Raw genomic sequence first — 14664 nt, forward strand, 5'->3', positions numbered from 1 at the left:
GCGCAGACTTTCCTAGATGGGTCCAGGCAGCTCCTACCCTGAAACAGGGAGCACCACTAAGGCACAGACTTTCCTAGACGGGTCCAGGCAGCTCCTACCCTGAAACAGGGAGCACCACTACAGGCACAGACTTTCCTAGACGGATCCAGGCAGCTTCTACCCTGACACAGGGAGCACCACTAAGGCACAGACTTTCCTAGACGGACCCAGGCAGCTCCTACCCTGACACAGGGAGCACGATCACAAGCACAGACTTTCCTACACAGACCCATTCAGCTTCTATCTTGACACAGGGCACACCATCACTGTCATAGACTTTCCTACACAGACCCAAACAGCTCCTAACCTGACACAGGGAGCACCATCACAAGCACAGACATTCATACACAGTCCCAGGGAGCTCCTGCCTTGATAAAGGAAGCACCATCACAGGCACAGACTTTCCTACACAGACCCAGGGAGCTCCTACCCTGACACAGGGAGCACCATCAATGGCACAGACCTTCCTACAAAGACCCAGGGAGCTCCTACCCTGACACAGGGAGCACCATCACAAGCACAGACATTCATACACAGTCCCAGGGAGCTCCTGCCTTGATAAAGGAAGCACCATCAATGGCACAGACTTTCCTACAAAGACCCACGGAGCTCCTACCCTGATCCGGGAAGCACCATCAATGGCACAGACTTTCCTACAAAGACCCACGGAGCTCCTACCCTGACACAGGGAGCACCATCAATGGCACAGACTTTCCTACAAAGACCCAGGGAGCTCCTACACAGACCCAGACATTCCTACGCAGACCCAGACAGCTCCTACACAGACCCAGACATTCCAACACAGACCCAGACATTCCTACACAGACCCAGACATTCATACACAAATCCAGACAGCACCTGCACAGACCCAGACATTCCTACAGAGACACAGACATCTTCATAATAGAAACCAAAGCAAAATGCTGCTGTTGCTGGAAATCTGAAATAAAAGCAGTAAATGCTGGTTATACGGAGCAGGTCTGTCAGCATCTGTGGAGAGAGAAACAGTTAATGTTGCTGGTTGATTGCCTTTCATCAGCTTCTTCATATACCCTGGTTACACCTACAAAAACCTAGAAAGAACCTACACTGACTCAGATATGACATACAGAGCCAAACAATTCCTACCCTGACACAGACAGCTCGTACACAGATTCAGATATAATATACAGACTCAGACAGCTCCTATCCTGACACAGACAGCCCTTACATAGACCCATTTTTAATATACAGACCAGACAGCTCGTACACAGACCCAGATATAACATACAGAACCAGACAGCTCCTACCCTGACACAGCCAGCTCTTACACAGACACAGATATAACATACAGACCCAGACAGCACCTACCCTGACACAGACCGCTCTTACACAGACCCAGATATAACATACAGAACCAGACCGCTCCTACACTGACACAGGCAGCTGTTAAACTGACCCAGATATAACATACAGACCTAGACAGCTTCTATCCTGAAACAGACCGCTCTTACACAGAACCAGATATAACATACAGGCCCAGACAGATCCTACCCTGACACAGACCGCTGTTACACAGACCCAGATATAACATACAGAACCAGACAGCTCCTAACCTGACACAGAGAGCTCTTGCACACACACTCAGATATAACATACAGACCATACAGCTCCTAACCTGACACAGAGAGCTCTTACACAGACCCAGATACAATATACAGACCCAGATAGCACCTACCCTGACACAGACCGCTCATACACAGACTCAGATATAACATACAGAACCAGACAGCTCCTACGCTGAAACAGACATCTCTTACACACACACTCAGATATAACATACAGAGCCAGGTAGCTCCTAACCTGACACAGAGAGCTTTTACACACACACACTCAGATATAACATACAGAGCCAGATAGCTCCTACGCTGACACAGACAGCACTTCCACAGACCCAGATATAACATACAGAGCCAGACAGCTCCAACACTGAAACAGACAGCTCGTACACTGACCCAGATATAACATACAGAGCCAGATAGCTCCTACGCTGACACATACAGCACTTACACAGACCCAGTAGCTCCAACACAGACCCAATAAGTTCTTACACAGACCCAGGAAGCTTCTACAAAGACCTGAACAATTCCTGCGCAGATCATGACCTACTACTCGGACAGTTGCTACAAGGACCCAGATATGCCGAACAAAGGCCCAGACAGCAGGTGAGATCAGAGAATTCAGCTTAGCCCAGAGATGAAGCCTGGACCTTTCCTGTTCTATAGGCTCAGTAACTCGCCAAATAAGATCAGCGGACACACCACAAGCCGCGGAATGATCCTGGGCCCAACCTGCTCTGTATGGGGCTCAGTACCACACCGGGTGATATCTGCTAACTCAATACAAACCGGGGATGAATACAGAGAGTTTACTGATTTGTATGGCTCAGTAGCACACATCATGCGATGATCTAACACACCACAGGCCGGTGATGAAGCCTGGGCCCATCGTGCTTTGTGCGGCTCAGTATCATGCCGGGTGAGATCAGCTGATGAAGCACAGGCCAGTGTAGGAACCTCGGCCCTTCCTACTTTCTGTGGAGCCCGGCAGCACACTGGGTGAGATAATCGATCTCAGTGCAGGCAGAAATGAAGCCTGGGACTTTCCATCGCGCCTGTGCTGCCTCTTTGTTAATACTCTCCATTAGTTCCAATACCCGGATATATTTCTATAGCCATGTAAAGATTTCCTTTCCAGTATTAATCCAATTCCCTTTTGAAAGTTATTATTGAATCTGCTTCCACCATCAATTCAGGCAGTGCATTCCAGATCACAACAACTCCCCGTATGAAACAATGGTCCCTTATGTCGCCTCTGGTTCATTTACCAATGAGATTCAATTCGTGGTTTCTGGTTACCGGCCCTTCTGACACTGGAAACAGTTTCTCCTTATTTACGATGTCAAAACCGTTCATGATTTTGAACACCTCTGTCAAATCTCCTCTTAGCCGTCTCTGCTCTAAACAACCCCATCTTCTCCAGTCTCTCCACATAATTGAAGTCCGTCATCCCTGGAACCATTCCAGTAAATCTCTTCTATTCATTTCTTCCCTCTCATCAATAATTACAATGAAATGTTTACAAAGAAAAGCAGGAACATAATAAAAAGGAAAACGAAATAAATACTGAGCAAAATGGATGTGAATGGTTGGAAGGTGAAAACAGCAGAAAATCTGAGTTTTGTTATCGATCAGTGAGAGGAATCCATCGCTCTTTCGGGCTTGTGTGGGTTGGTTTACTGACAAACCCTGGAATTGAGAAGAAGAAGAAGTTTGGTTTGCAGAACAAGACGGGCCCCTGGGGTGGAGCCAACAGCTGTCGCTCTGCAATAACAGAGAGAGTGCAAAGTGCTGTGGGTCCCGTTAGCTCAGTCGGTAGAACTTAACACTCTTAATTTCAGCGTCGTAGGTTCGAGCCCCACCTTAAGCAGTTGTATTATTTTATTTTAAGGCTGATTTCACAGGCGATCCCCAGCTCTGAATTCCTGCAGTGCTTCAGTGAGTGTTTGATAGAAATGTAATTCAACAGTTGTATCAGAAAACCTCTCCCTGATTCGAGACTATTATCTCTCCAGCATCGCGCTGCTGAACATTGAACTTCGCATAATTTCCCCTGCAGCTCGGGGTTACTCTGCTCTGTATATGTTACAAAAAAACATTCAGTGTATTTCACTCCGTGTCCAGCCCTGTGCGGTCTCCCCGGGTGTGTCAGCTTTCTGTGTTTATAAACACTTCAACAGATCATTAACATAACCTGAGCTCCGAGATCTGGTCGGGTCCCATTCCCACGGAGTGAGGAATGAGCGGAGTCCACCCGGGGTTAGATTTTCTTCCAAAAGAGAGACACGAAGCTTCATTAACGGGAGGCCAGAATAGCTCAGTTGGGAGAGCGCTCGACTGAAGATCGGAAGGTCCCTGGTTTCGGCCGTTTTAAGTTATTTTGTGTCTCTTTCTTTGGTCCGATTCTCGAACAGAACGATGTACACTGAAGTTATTTACCCGTCACTGAATTATTGGGTTGGAATCGAGAGAAATCAAGGATAGGAAATATTTATATTTTCTGTATTTAGATTTGTTTCCCTATCTCCTTCTACACTTTTCTCTGTTTTTCCTTTCAGTCTCTCGGGTGAACATTTGATTTGATGCATTTGTCCTAAACTGATGCTATAGAGCTATAAAGTGGTGATATTGGGGGGATTTAATTACCCAAATATCGATTGGGATAATGCTAGGGAAAAGGGAAACGAGGGGGAGGAATTTCTGAAATGTGATCAGGAGGATTTTCATGACCAATATGTTCTTGGCTCAACTAGGAAGGAAGTGTTTCTGAATCTGGTGCTGGGGAATGAGTTGGGGCAGTTCGACCAGGTGTCTGTGGGAGAACACTTGGGTATGAGTGATCATCGGATCATAAGATTTAGATTAGCAATGGAGAGGAGCAAGGAACAATCTAGAGTGGAGCATCTAAAGTGGAATAGGGCTAAATTCAAGGGGATACGAAAGGATCCAGCCAGGATATAATGGTACCAAACACATACAGGAAAAACAGTAACAGAACAATGGGTGATCTTTAAGGAGGAGATGTTCCAGGTACAGGCTAGATACATTCCAACAAGTGGGAAAATTAATGGAACCAAAGCAAGGGCTCCAGGGATGATGAGGCAGATAGAGAAGATGATGAAACAAAAAGGTTAATGATGAATGACAGGTGAATACTTCAAGGGAGAACCAGAACAAATACAATAAGTTGAGAGGGGAAGTGAAGATTAAAATTAGATTGGCACAGAGAATATAAGAGTAGAATTGTGGTTAACATAAAATGGAACTCAAAAATCTTCCACCAGCATGTAAACAGTAAGCGGGTTGTAAGAGGCGGGGTGGGGCCTGTTAGGGGAAAATAAGGTGATATATGCTTAGAGGTGCAGGGCAAGGCTAGAATACTCAGTGAGCACTTTGTATCGGTGTTTACTAAGGAGGTGGATGCTGACAACATGTCGGTAGAAGCGGAAAACTTTTTTACACAGCGAGTGGTGATGGCCTGGAATTCGCTTCCGATGCAAGTGGTGGAAGCGGAGACACTCAATGTTTTCAAGGTGAGACTGGATAGGCACTTGAAGGGAAATAAACTTGCAGGGCTACGTAGATAGAGAGGGAGAATGGGACTGACTGGATTGCTCTACACAGAGAGCCGGCATCAACTCGATGGGCCGAATGGCCTCCTGCTGTGCCGATGTCCTAGGGGAAGTGTTTGCTAGTGCTGTTGGGGATGGTTTAAATTAAAAATGTAGAGGGTTGGGAACCTGTGCAGAGAGGCAGAGGAAAGGGAAGCAAGGATAGAAGCAAAAGACAGGAAGGAGAAAAGCAAAAGTGGCAGGCAGAGAAATCAAGGGTTTAAATCAATCATGGCACAGTAAGCAATAATTCTAAAAGGTCTAAGAGTGTTAAAAAAATAAGCCTGAAAGCTTTGTGTCTTAATGCGAGGAGCATTCGTAGTAAGCTGAATGATTAAGCTGTGCAAATAGATGCAAACGGATATGATATAATTGGGATTACGGAGATATGGCTCCAGGGTGACCAAGCCTAGGAATTCAACATCCAGGGGTATTCAATATTCAGGAAGACAGGCAAAAAGGAAATGGAGGTGGGGTAGCATTGCTGGTTAAAGTGGAGATGAACGCAATAGTAAGGAAGGATATTAGCTCTGATGATGTGGAATCTGTATGGGTAGAGCTGAGAAATGCCAAGGGGCAGAAACCATTAGTGGGAGTTGTATACAGACCTTCAAATCAGTAATGCTGACATTGGGGATGGCATTAAACGGGAAATTAGAGATGCGTGCAATAAGGGCACAGCAGGAATCATGGGTGACTATAATCTACATATAGATTGGGCTAATCAAATTAGTAACAATACTGTGGAGGAGGAATTCCTGGAGTGTATACGGGATGGTTTAATGGACCAGTAAGTCGAGGAACCAACTAGAGATCAGGCAATTTTAGACTGGGTATTGTTAAGGAGAATTTCAGTATTAAGGACTTTGCAAAGACTGTCGGGATACTTGACATTAAAACTGGCTAACAAGGGGCCCCCGAGCTTGCACGTAGGCAGGGGTGAGGTAATTGTCAGCTGCAGTTTTATTACTGAACATTTGTGGTCACCTTGCAACGATGAACAGTCTGGAACCATTGTTTACTTCTGCTTGTCTCATCTGTGGTAGAGGTCCCAAAAGGTTTTAACCTATGGCCATCGCTTGCTTAAGAATAGATTACCGTTTGCTCAAGAATAGATAACCGTTTTAGATGTCACGGCGGATCGCTGTGATTATGTAATCAACCGTCTAAGTTGTTTTGACTCCTGTATAAAGGTAGGAGCCTTGTGTGTGTAAAACGAGAGACTTGGTGATCACACAAGGCGTGTGTAACGGTTTCTCCCAGAGCTCTGCAATAAAGCATTCTTTTACTTTGCTATCCAACTCGTAGTCGGAGTTTTATTGACTCTAAAAAGCTTCTGTTGGGTATCGCGTCGACCTCGAATATCACCTGGCCCGCTTAGCCCCAAATTAGCTACAACAAATTGGCGCTGCGAGCAGGGTCACCGCGTGACTGGCCGCCCTAATCAAGCGGACACACGCTCGAGTGATTCAAAAAGAACAAGAGAGAGGTGAGATGGCATATGTAAAATTGTGCTAGGATACTAACAACTGTGAGACTGCATTAATTTATGTGATTCCAGGGAACCTAGGTATAGCCTAGGAGGAGAACTGGAGGAGAAGTAAAGGAGCCGGACCAACCTTTACATTACACGTGACGGGAACCCGAGAGAAAGGTATTTGTGTTCTCAGATTTACGGGGACCGGAGATAGTGACCAAGGGACATAATGTCGAGTAAGGATCTGAAGCGGGGGCCCCCAAGCTCCCTTATCGATACTTATGTGACAGATAGATGCTCCCTAATTGAGAAAATGCAGAAAGATGGGTGGGATGTATCAAAAAGTTTGGACCAACAGCGGTCATGGTGGGGCACACAGAAAAAGGAAAGGACTAAGAAAGCAGGTGTACTGTTGGTTCATCAATTGGCAGGATTGATAGAACAGGCAGAAAAGGTGGCGGTAAGCCTTAAGGGAAAACAATTCCAGATAGATAACCTCCGGACGGAGTGTGAGGGATGTAAGTGGGAAAACCCAAGGGGGACGAATATATGTGTCTGCACTAATAGGGGGCCGACAGTGTGAGATGTTAGTGGACACTGGAGCAGCAATATCTATAACCGACCTCCCCCTTCCCACCACAAAGAAAAGTGCAGTAATAATAGGGGTAGGCGGTGAAAACTTCACCGCCTTCCGTAGTATTCCACAAATTGTAGAAATAAATGGACGACATATTCCCATGAGATTTTATGTATGTAAGAACAATGAAGGTCAGCCCCAAAAAGGCACAGATAGGAAAAACCCAGGTCTAATATTTATTTAGGGCACCTTATCTCACAAGGGGTAAAAGAGATGCCCGCAGATAGAAAAGGGGCAATACAAACTATGCCAAGACCTGTAACAGTAAGAGGAGCACGGAAAGTACTGGGGCTTTTTAATTACAGCCAAAACTTCATCCCGGGGTTCGCTAAAACAGCGGAACCCATACAGCGATTGGTAAAAGGGGGTAAGCCCGCCCTGGAACCCATCGGATGGGGTCCTGAGCAGGAACAAGCTTATACCCAACTTAAATGAGATCTGATTTCAGCCCCAGGACTAGGACTCCCGGATATGAATAAACCCTTCCACATACACTGTGATAATGAGGAAGGATTTTATTCAGCCGTAGTCACCCAGGAGCATGGAGATAAATGTAGACCCAAAGCATACTATTCCACTGCAGAATGGCCAGTAGTATCGGGGACTCTCACGCTGCATAGCCGCTCTAGATTGTGCAGCTTGGGCCGTAAAAATTAGCGAGCCCGTTGTAATGACAGGAGATATCGTTCTCCACACAAAGCATACTCTAGTAGAAATGTTAAACACTAGAAAATTGCGATCAGTCTCACACTTGAGACGAGCGAAATGGGAGGCTGTCCTCCTCCCTCCCAGTAAAGCAGTAACAATAGTCAGAGACGCAGGGGAAAACCCAGCTGAAGGAGTATTGGGCTCGGGAGTGTCCCATGATTGTGGAGATGTAGATGCTGGCTTAGAGGGAGACAAAATAAAAGACACTCCGTTACCAGGGGCTGAAGAGACACTGTACGTGGATGGGTCCCGAAAATATATAGACGGACAGCCTCGCATGGGCTGGGCTGTGGTAAATTATCAGATGAGGACTGTACGATCAGGGAGGCTTGAAGGAGGCTTGTCAGCCCAAGTGGCAGAACTAGTGGCACTGACAGTAGCACTAGAAGAGTCCGAGAATAAAATGGTAAATATATATACGGACAGCCGATATGCGTTCGGAGTAGTCCATGACTACATGACTGCATGGGGCAGATGGGGATTTGTAACTACTGGGGGAACCCGCATAAGACATCAGGAAAGCATCGAAGCCCTCCTGGAAGCTAATAATAAGCCTAAACAGGTCGCAGTAATAAAGATTAAAGCGCACCAAAAAGAACCAGCCAGAGACAGCCCGGAATGGAAGGGTTATATGGGCAACCAGGCAGCTGACAGGGCAGCTCAGGCAGCCCTGGTCTTGGAACGGAAAGAAGCAAACCTGGAACGGAAGGAGGGAAAGCAGATAGCGAAACAATCCGCGGAGTTAGCCTTAGAATGGGAACCCGAGGAACCTGTAGCCAGTGTAGTTAGCCTTAGAATGGGAACCCGAGGAACCTGTAGCCAGTGTAGATAGGCCAGGAAATGAAATTAGTATTGCCGAGCTACATGAGGATATATTACCTAGTGAAAGGCAGAGATGGAAAGCACAAGGAGCCAGACCAAAAGCTGACGGAGTATGGCGAGTAAATAATAAGGTAATGGCCCCCGAGTGTATACAGAATACCCTACTCGAATTACACCATGGATTAAGCCACTCTGGAAAGGAGGCGAAGCAACAGACTTTAGGTAAGGAGTGGTGGTGGAAGGGTATAGGACGGGATATTGCTAAGCATTGTCAACGATGCATCGTGTGCGCTCAGCATAATCCAGGAAGACCAGTTAAAATTAGACGAGGGCACCAACCCAGGCCTCGAGGGCCATGGGAGCACTTGCAAATTGATTTTACGGGGCCCCTACCCATGTCAAAGGGTAAGACGTATTGCTTGGTAATTATTGACCAGTTTGCAAGGTGGGTGGAGGCATTTCCCACCAGTAATTGTACTGCTACTACTGTCGCTAGAATCTTGGCAGAAGAGGTATTCCCCCGTTTGGGAATGCCACTTCAGATAGATTCCGATCAAGGGACCCACTTTACAGGAGGTGTGTGCAAACATATGTGCCAGTTAATGGGAATTAAGCAAAAGTTTCATATACCCTACCATCCCCAGAGCTCGGGAATGGTAGAAAGAATGAACCGAACATTAAAAAATGCGTTGGCTAAGGCCATGCAGGAATCGGGAAAAACATGGGTGGAAGTGTTACCTATCATTCTGATGAAATTACGAGCCACCTGTAATCGCACTACAGTCCTTGCCCCGTATGAACTTATGACAGGACGAGCAATGCAATTGCCAGAAGGCATAATTACGGGAGGGGTGGATGTAGGCCCCTTAAAGGACAAGCTACGGTGATATGTCCAAGAAATGAGTAAACAATTAAAAGAAATGCGGAAGCAAGTAAGGTACCACCAGAAGGAGCAGGACGAGAAGGAACTCCCCTTCCCGTTACAAGAAGTCCCTACAGCGGGAACTAGGGTAATGCTAAAGGTATTTCCAATCAAATCAGGCTTTGCTCCCAGATGGACCGGGCCTTATGAAGTTATTATTAGTGGAGATACTTGCGCCTGTCTAGACATACGGGGAAAGGGAGTGTGGAAACATTGGACACAGCTAAAGATATATGAGCCCAAGTCATCCCTGGAGCCCCCTGAGAAGGAGACTACCGGGGAGAGTGTAACCACGAAAGAAAAGACTGACTAAATGAATGTAACCAGCATAAAATTAAGAATAAAGTTGTTAAGTTATTGTGTTAAGGACTCAATCTATAGGGGCGTAAAACGCAGATTGAGAATTGATAATGTTTAGTTAAAGCATAAGGATTACGTCTCGAGGTCACAGAACTCGTGCTCGGACTTGGAAAGGTGACTGCAGTTTTACGAGGTCTGGTATGGTGTTTGGGTTGTTCTGGCCTGCTGAAATCCTACACCCATTGTACTCTCAGCCTGTGCTGGCCTTGATTCTGCTAAATTTTTAAGTTTTAAGTTTAATCTAGTGTGAGGAAAAACAAACAAATAAACCTCAAAAAGGGTGTGCATAGAAGTTGCTAATGATACACCCCTTGTATTATTTTCCAGATCAACATCAGCTGATTAATGCCTGATACTTTGATCTGTTTGCCTGTGGGCATTTGTTTTGTGGCTTATTGCATCGGTTGTGCTTATATGCTTTTATCTTAACGCGTTAGTACAAGAGTGGTATCGGAAGGGCCAGAGAAAGAATAAGCCAGCTTCAGACAGGCAGCACCTACTTAAAATTGAAGATGAAGACCGTAATATGTTTAGTTGCAATAATATGCATTGTTACGGTAACTCGGGGCAGGCCGCGATGTAAGCGTGATTTGCACGTAAATACCTTTGTTTATAGAGTATGCTAAGTAAAGGGGGCAGTCCAGCTGTTGGGTCTGTAGCCACATCCCGATACATAGTAGGGGTGGAATACCCATTCGTCCGGTGGCCTTTAATGTGACTCAAATGCTAACATGGATGCACCACCAGAACCAGACTAACGTACCGTGTGAGGGGGCAGTTGGGAACAGTACTGCCACCAGGGGTGCGATCCGTCAGAACCCTTTTACTGGAATGAATTGTTCCGCCCTCAGGACGGCGGGTTATGAAATGACCGAGTTTGAGGGATGGTACTTTCCATCCTATAATAACAGTGTAAACCCCCCTTATCTGGTACTAACCAATACCAGTGGAATGGGAAACTCAAAGACGGGAATATGTATTATGCATAACATAAAGAAAGGTGGTGTCCCGGTAGGAAACAGTAGCTGCTATAAGATCATTAACTGTAGCACCGGGCCCAATGGGACGAACCAAGCGAACAGGATTCTGATTCCCCCCCCCGACCAGGGTACCAGGAATCCGTTATCGTAACGGGACCAGGCACATACAATTGGGAGCAGGATCCTGGTAACCCAAGCCCTGGGTTAGATAATTTAAAGGCATACAACGGCACATACTTTATATGTGGCCACAAAGCCTACCCGTGGCTGCCCCGGTCTTGGACCGGGTCTTGCTATTTGGGGTATGCGTGCTCACATATGTCTACCATCTGTCCTCCCTAAATGGACCATCATCAATACCGAGCCAAGCATGACATTACAGAGACCGAGAGGTATTTCGCCATTTTATTCCCTGGTTATGGGGTAGGCAGAGTCATAAAGGAAATCCAGCTTGTGGCGTCATTATTAGAGTCAGTAACTAATGACACCGAGGAGGCATTCACATTTATAAGTGATGAGATGACAGCGATACGAACTGTTGCCTTACAGAACCGAATGGCAGTGGATTACTTGCTAGCAGAGAGGGGTGGTACATGTGCCCTGATAGGGCAGGAGTGTTGTACTTACGTCCCAGATAGTTCAGAGAATATCACAAACTTGGTAAGCCATATGAGGGAGGAAGTGAAGAAACTCAATACTGATCCTGGAACAGGATGGTTGGAATGGCTAGGACTAACAGGATGGGGTCCATGGATAATGCATACAATGGTAATTATAGTCGCGATATGCGTTGCTATATGCTGCCTGTTAACCATTGTAAACGCTTGTTGCAAAATGGCAATGACTGAACTATTGCTTATGGAAGAGGACAAGGCTGATGAACCTGAGCCGCCTGACATCCCCGGGATGAGGCAGTGGTTGTAAGAACAACACTGTGAAGAAAGAAGATTGATGGTCAGCTGGAACAAGAAGATCGTGATCCAGGACCAAAAGGAGGGATTGTTAAGGAGAATTTCAGTATTAAGGACTTTGCAAAGACTGTCGGGATACTTGACATTAAAACTGGCTAACAAGGGGCCCCCGGGCTCGCACGTGGGCAGGGGTGAGGTAATTGTAAGCTGCAGTTTTATTACTGAACATTTGTGGTCACCTTGCAACGATGAACAGTCTGGAACCATTGTTTTCTTCTGCTTATCTCGTCTGCGGCCAGAGGTCCCAAAAGGTTTTAACCTATGGCCATCGCTTGCTTAAGAATAGATAACCGTTTGCTCAAGAATAGATAACCGTTTTAGATGTCACGGGGGATCGCTGTGATTATGTAATCAACCGTCCAAGTTGTTTTGACTCCTGTATAAAGGTAGGAGCCTTGTGTGTGTAAAACGAGAGACATGGTGATCACAAAGGCGTGTGTAACGGTTTCTCCCAGAGCTCTGCAATAAAGCATTCTTTTACTTTGCCATCCAACTCGTAGTCGGAGTTTTATTGACTCTAAAAAGCTTCTGTTGGGTATCGCGTCGACCTCGAATATCACCTGGCCCGCTTAGCCCCAAATTAGCTGCAACAGTATTATGTAATGAGAAAGGATTAATTAGCAATCTTGTTGTGCGAGGTCCCTTGGGGCGGAGTGATCATAATATGATAGATTTCTTCAGTAAGATGGAGAGTGAAGTATTTGACTCAGAGACTAGGGTTCTGAATTTAAATAAATGAAACTACGATGGTATGAAGTGCGAGTTGGCTAGGATGGATTGGGGAATGTTACTTAAAGGGTCGACGGTGGATAGGCAATGGCAAACATTTAAACATCGCATGGATGAACTGCAGAATTTGTTAATTCTGTTTGGCAAACAAATAAAACAAAAAAGGTGACTCAACCATGGCTAACTAGGGAAATTAGGGATAGCATAATATCCAAGCAGGGGATATATAAACTGGCCAGAAAAGGCAGCAAACCTGAGGATTGGGATCTCTTTAGGATTCAGCAAAGGAGGACAAAGGGATTAATTAAGAGGGGGGAAATAGAGTATGAGAGTAAGCTTCAGGGAACATGATAACTGACTTTAATAGCTTCTATAGATATGTGAAGAGAATAAGATTGCTGAAGTCAAGCGTAGGTCCCTTGCAGTCAGAATCAGCGGAATTTAAAATGGGGAGCAAAGAAATTGCAGACCATTTAAATACATACTTTGATTCTGTCTTCACAAAGGAGGCCACAGATAACCTCCCAGAGATGTCGGGGAACATAGGCTGTAATGAGAGGGAGGAACTGAATGAAATCAGTATTTGTAGGGAGATGGTGTTAGGAAAAATGACGTGATTGAAGGCCGATAAATCCCCAAGGCCTGATAATCTACATCCGAGGGTACTTAAGGAAGTGGCCCTAGAAATAGTAGATGCATTGCTGATCATCTTGCAAAATTATTTATAGACGCTGGAACAATTTCCATGGATTGGAGTGTATCTAATATAAACCCACTATTTAAAAACGGTGGTAGAGAGAAAACGGGGAATTTTAGACCAATGAGCCTGACATCGGTAATGGGGAAAATGCTGGAGTCCATTATAAAAGATGTAATAGCAGAGCACGTGGAAAACAGTGACAGGATCGGACAAACTCATCATGGATTTACAAAAGGTAAATCGTGCATGACTAATCCACTGGAATATTTTGAGGATGTAACTGGTAGAATACATAAGGGAGAAACAGTGGGTGTGGTGTATTTGGCCCTTCAGAAGGCTTTCGATAAGGTCCCGCATAAGAGATTATTGTGTAAAGTTAAAGCACATGGGATTGGGGGTAAGGTACTGAATTGGATAGATAACAGGTTGACAGACAGGAAGCAAAGTGTTGGATTAAACGTGTCTTTTTCTGTGTGGCAGGCAGTGACAAGTGGGCTACCGCAGGGATCAGTCCTAGGACCCCAGCTAATCACAATATATATTAATGATATAGACAAGGGAACTTGATGTAATATCTCCAAGTTTGCAGACGACACAAAGCTGGGTGGGCGGGTGTGCTGTGAGGAGGATGCAGAGCAACTCCAGGTTGATTTGGACAGGTTGGGTGATTGGTCAGTAGCATGGCAGATGCACATTAACGTGGATAAATGCGAGGTTATCCACTTTGGTGTCAAAAACAGGAAGGCAGATTATTATCTGAATGCCAATAGACTGGGAGAAGGGGAAGTGCAGCGAGACCTGGGTTTCAGTGTGCACCAGTCGCTGAAGGTATGCAAGCAGGTGCAGCAGGTGGTTAAGAAGGCAAATGGTATGTTGGCCTTCGTAGCGAGAGGGTTTGAGTGGAGGAACAAGAATTTGTTGCTGCAGTTGTACAGGGCCTTGGTGAGACCTCATCTTATGTATTGTGTGCAGTTTTGGTCGCCTTGTCTGAGGAAGGATGTCATTGCCATGGAGGGAGTTCAGCGAAGATTCAACAGGCTGATACCTGGGATGGCAGGAATGACGTAAGAGGAGAGATTGGGTCGATTGGGCTTATACTCGCTGGAGTTC

This window comes from Somniosus microcephalus, unplaced genomic scaffold (assembly GCF_052327205.1).
Source record: "Somniosus microcephalus isolate GS21.2 unplaced genomic scaffold, FLI_Smic_1.0 unresolved_chr1, whole genome shotgun sequence".
Taxonomy (NCBI): Eukaryota; Metazoa; Chordata; class Chondrichthyes; order Squaliformes; family Somniosidae; genus Somniosus; species Somniosus microcephalus.